Raw genomic sequence first — 5,649 nt, 5'->3', positions numbered from 1 at the left:
CTGCCTAGATCTATGAATAATCTTCCTGGGATTTTGATAGAAATTCGAGTAAACATGTATAACAATTTGGGGAGAATTGATGTCTTTAGTAAGTGAATCTTCCCATTGTGATCTCAGTTTCTATGTTTATTGGTGCCTGTGATTTGTTTTATCAGTGTTTTGTCATTTTAGCACAAATATATGTGCACTGTCACTGTTCATCAATTTGCTCAAGCGGGTACCAATAGTATCTCCATTGTGAGATTTGTTGTTACTGTTTTTGGTATATCGAATACGCCACAGATAGCTTGCCAGGCTCTGCTATGTGGGCGGGATATCTCGGTAGCTTGCCGGGCTCTCTGAGAGGGGCAGAGGAATTGAACCCAGATCAGCTGCATGCAAGGCAAATGCCCTAACTGCTGTGCTACCGCTCCAGCCCATATGTGCAACTTTTGTTGAAATATGAAATACATATTTTAATCCATTTGTTGTGATATAGAAGGCACTGAATCTTTAGTTTCAGCTATCATGTTTTTATTGTTTGGATATAGTTATGTGCATAAAATTTTGATATGTTAATCACTTTGTTTCATGAGACATTTTAATTTTTATCCCATTACTTAAGTTATTTGCTCATTCTGGGATTTTTTTTACATTTTTGCAACTTTTGACACAAACAAACAAAAATCCCATCATCAGATTGGATAACATTTTTCTTGTTTTTCCCTCTTGGTTTCTTTTATTTCTATTTTACCCTTTGCATCCTGGACAGAACTTTTAGTGCTCTGCAGAGTTATGTTGTGTGAGGATGGTAAGAATAAACCAGAATAGACCTGCATTCATACTATTTCTTTATCTCAGATGCAATAAGTAGTCACCAGGTCACCACTTGGTATGAAATTCATATAGTATGTCACTTGTCACTTGTCATTCCGTTGCTCTTCGATTTGCTCAAGTAGGCACAAGAGACATCTCCATTCATCCCTGTCATGTGCTAGTGTACCTCAATGGTATTTGCTTGTTCCAAGAACACGAAGAGCCTAAAACCGTTCATTCAGGGTTTTGACGAAGAAGTCTGACCATCTCGTAGGTGGGCGGCCATGCGTCTTTTGACATCCCGTGGAATCCAGTCAATAACAGCTCTAGTCCAGCAGTCGCCTCTGAATCACATTACGTGTCCGGCCCAGCTGATTTTTGATGCCTTGGCAAATGAGACAGCGTCCCTGATCCTTGATGGTCGATGGAGGTCGGAACTCCTGATTTCTTCTCTCACTTGAGTGAGACGTGATACTCCTAGCATAGCTCTTTTGATTCCTCTTTGGGATACTTGAATGGTGTTCTCATCCTGTTTGTGTAGGGTCCAAGTCTCTGAGGCGTATAGGTAGTGCAGGAAGAACAGTGGAGTCAAAGAGATGTGTCTGGAGCTGGAGGTTCTTTGTCTTCTTAACCACTTCTTCGACACTCTTGAAGGCATTCCACGTTGCTCTCTTCCTCCTGCGCAGTTCTGGCGCCAAGTCATTTCTCATGTTGAGTTCCTCATGTTGAGATACACATAACTGCTGCACTTGAAGATGTATATAATATATATAAAATATAGGCATTTTATAATCAACATAGATTAAATTTAATTTTATCCATTACTTTCTTTGTATCTGACATAACTGAATGATTTTTTCCCCTCTAGTATATAATATGGACTGGAGTGATAGCACAGTGTGTAGGGCATTTGCCTTGCATGCAGCCAACCTGGGTTTGATTCCTCCCTCCCTCTTGGAGAGCCCAGCAAGATATCGAGAGTATCCTGCCCACATGGAAGAGCCTGGCCAGCTACCCATGACGTATTTGACATGCCAAAAACAGTAACAAGTCTCATAATGGAGATGTTACTGGTGCCTGCTTGAGCAAATCGATGAACAATGGGACGACAGTGCTACAGCGCTACAGTGCTAGTATGTAATAGAGTTAACTACGCAAATTGTTTTTTAGTGGTTGAACCAACCTAGCACCACTAAAATAAACTATATTTGCTATCTGTGTACAATTCTTAATTATATATCAATGTGTACTAGTACTGGACCACTTATCTCCCATTCTTGGGCATATGACACACAAAAAGGAACCCAGTAATGGGCCACTTAATAGAAAACAACCACCAGAGTGCCTCTTCCCATCATTCTGTAAAGTTTTCTTTTGTGTGTTTGATAAATGATGCCCAGATTTATCAGTTTCATGAGAGGAATGGAAAACTTGGGTTTATTCATAGGCTCATTTTATTTTATTTTTAATTTTTTTTTTTATTGAATCACCATGTGGAAAGTTACAAAAGTTTCAGGTTTAAGTCTCAGTTACACAATGCTCAAACACCCATAGGCTCATTTTAATGTTTTATTATGTAGCACTGCCATCCCATTGGTCATTGATTTGCTCGAGAGGGCACCAGAAACGTCTCCATTGTGAGACTTGTTGTTACTGTTTTTGGCATATTGAATATGCCACGGGGAGCTTGCCAGGCTCTGCTGTGCGGGCGCTATTAACTCGGTAGCTTTCCAGACTCTCTGAGAGGGACGGAGGAATTGAACCTGGATCGGCCATGTGGAAGGCAAACACCCTACTTGTGCTATCGCTCCGGTTCATTTAACTAGATTAGATAGACAATTTTCCCTGATTTACACAGACACGTAGAGCAGAGTTTAGCCTTTATACAAAGTTATATTTGGTTGCATTTAGAAATTTTATCCCCAAGGAAAGAGAAGACCGAGTGGTGGTATTAGGCTCTGCCTCTCTGATTAAGGCTTCTTAAAGGGTCAGGCTGGTTTGTTTATTTATTTATTTATTTAGTAGTATTGGTTTTGTACGTTGGTCATCTGAATACGTTGTCCTATAAAAAAGTTATTTAACTTGATTTCAATGGTTAACATGGCGTGAAGATATATCTACAAATGTACCTTTAGTCACTGTCTTATATCAAATAATTTTATTTATTTATTTACTTTTTGTCCATAATATTTTCATACTTAAAAAATATGGAAAGATTCATAAATTTGCGTGTCATCATTGCACAGGGGCCATGCCAATCTTCTCTAATTTTACTATCTATGCTGCTGAAGTTAGCACCAAAATATTTTTATGTCATGAAGCAATGCAGGTTGCTCCAATCTGAGAATCTGTGATGACTTTAGTGAAGTTTAAGCTATATTTCTATAAAATTCCAAGAATTTTAAAATAACAGAGTCAAATATTCCTCCTGACCGCATGTACTCTGGTTAACCATATCACAGCTTATAACCGTTTCTCTACCTCTTTTTGCTGCTGGCCAGTGACCTGAGGGCTAGGACAACCCACTGCACTGTTCGTACTGACAGTGTGCCACTGGGTTTGAATGCAAACATTAGAGGCACAGGTGTTGGGCTGTCAAAAGTTATGCGGGTTTGATTGATTACTTCATTACAATGGTGCTGTATAAAAACGCTCTCTCTAGGTAATTGTGTAGTAAGACGGGCTAGACTCACCAGTGAACACTATACTTTAAAAGGTGGCAGGCTGTTATACTTTACTTGCCACAATAGTCATCCTCACAATTTCTTCAAGGACTGTTGGTTACTCTGCAGTCTGTAGCTTGCATCCTGAGAAGCGTATTGATATCCAATTGCAGCTCCTTCCCCTATTCCAGTCGAGTGGTAGCTGCATCCTTGAAAATTGCACATTGATTACCTAATCTTCCTGGCCCCCTGGAAGCACTCTGCTATTTTCCATGCTCTGAAACACGGCTTCATTTGGGGCATCTACAAAACATGATTGATTCAGAATCTGTCAGGTCTCAGTCACTGAGGAACAGCACCAACCCGCTTCCGGAAGGTCCCACGTAGCCTCACCACAAAGAAGCACTGTGCCATCGGATTTCTCACTCACTCCTCCCCTGCAGTTTTCTGAGCTCTCAGCTCTTGCCAACACTCCTTCCAAGTTCACACTCCCCCAGTCCTCTTTAATGATTATGTCTTGGCATGTTTTTAGAAATTCCACGTGACGCAACTAATACCTTACTTTTCTCAAATTTTGAATTGCCAGTGAATGTCTCTGGCTATTTCTTTGTCATGTGATTTTTTTACAGAACAAAATTCCAAATGATTTTTTTTCCCAGTATTTTTTCCTCCAGGGTTTTGTTAGGAGTCCCTGCTCCTTCCCAACTCTCGTTCTTGGAGCCAACTTCCGTGTGCCTGTGCTGTACTCATTGTGCAATGCATCAAACATTTTTTGTTGACCTTTTGGTTGACCTCCTTTGATATTTTCTACATGATGATGATGATAATAGTTAATATTATAATTATTATGGTTTTCAGGCCACATCCAACTGTTCTCAGAGATCTTTCCTGGCAATGCACTCAGGAATCACTCTTGATGGGGCTAGGGGAACCATATGCGTTTGAGAGATCAAACCTGGGTCAGCTGTGTGCAAGGCAAATGCTTTAACCCTTGTACTATCTCCTTGACTTATATATGCTATCATGATCCTATAATTTCAAACTTACCTAGGCCTTGTAAAATAAAACTAAGATTATTTCATACATAAATATACAATGCTATAATTTATGCTGTGAATTTTTAAAAGTCCAAACTTTTAGCTGCTATAGTGACCCATGATGGGCGAGTGCTATTTTTCTACTTTCTTCAATCTGGAATATTCATCATTTAGCTTATTTCTCATCATAAGAATTTTAATTTTTTTTTCCCTGCTAAATACTCCTTTAGAGTCTTTCTCAAAAACACTGTAAGCATGTCTGTCTCACTCTTCAAAGGTCTTTTGATGTCTGGTCAGTAGATGTTTTTCTGTCATCAATCATGACTTTGTTTTTTTTTATTTATTTATAAAATTTATATATATATATATAATAAAAGTCATATATATAATGAAAGTCCTTAATAAAAATCATATTCTGACATTTTTTAAAGTGATGTCTTTAAAATTGTGTGATCAGTGTCTGTGAGTGAATGGGTATATATATGTGTGTGTTATTTTACAATGGTAAGAGTAAATGAATTAATGCATGTTCCCTTAGACGTAGAATATTTTGAATAAATAGTCTCAATATATTCTTGTGAACATCAATTGGAAAGACTTTGCATTCTCAGAGAAGTGATTTGATCAAAATTAAATTAATTTATGAATATTGAACATCGTCTTATATAGCTGAGAAATTAAAAGAAAAGAAACATGGATGCTTTGAAATAATGCAGGTTTCAGCTTTTAAGAATATTTACAAATTACTAACGAGGGTGCTTTGAGTTTTTGTATCCTTTGCTCTCTGGTTGTTGCATTAAATATTGTAACTTGTAGCTTTATATCCTCAGACTGTTGTTCTGTTCCACTCCTTAGATCAGTAATAATTAAATTAGAGCTTCTATATACCCATCAGGGGAAGCCAGCTTCTCTTGAGTTCCATGATTAAATTAAACAGCCCTTTCCACATGTGGTTGCAGTTTTTTTCATTTATATATCTAGTTATTTTATTACATTCATTTCATCTACTCTAGATGTTACACAAATAAAAAGTATATCAGTATTTTACTGTTTTTTCAAGAGCTTTCATATTATAGATTATGTATATGATAGGTCCTTCATAAAACCTTTGATCATACAGATCAATCTAAAATACTTTGCAGCTATTATCAATC

The 5,649-nt window shown here is 37.7% G+C and overlaps 1 pseudogene; it reads right to left on the bottom strand.

The window, feature by feature from the left end:
- Positions 1-2,996: 2,996 nt before the first annotated feature.
- LOC129402874 (U6 spliceosomal RNA) lies at positions 2,997-3,093 on the bottom strand (annotated as a pseudogene).
- Between the last annotated feature and the right edge of the window lie 2,556 nt (positions 3,094-5,649).

Source organism: Sorex araneus, chromosome 2, assembly GCF_027595985.1.
Source record: "Sorex araneus isolate mSorAra2 chromosome 2, mSorAra2.pri, whole genome shotgun sequence".
In the NCBI taxonomy this organism is placed as follows: domain Eukaryota; kingdom Metazoa; phylum Chordata; class Mammalia; order Eulipotyphla; family Soricidae; genus Sorex; species Sorex araneus.
This window is presented reverse-complemented; position numbering and strand designations above follow the sequence as displayed.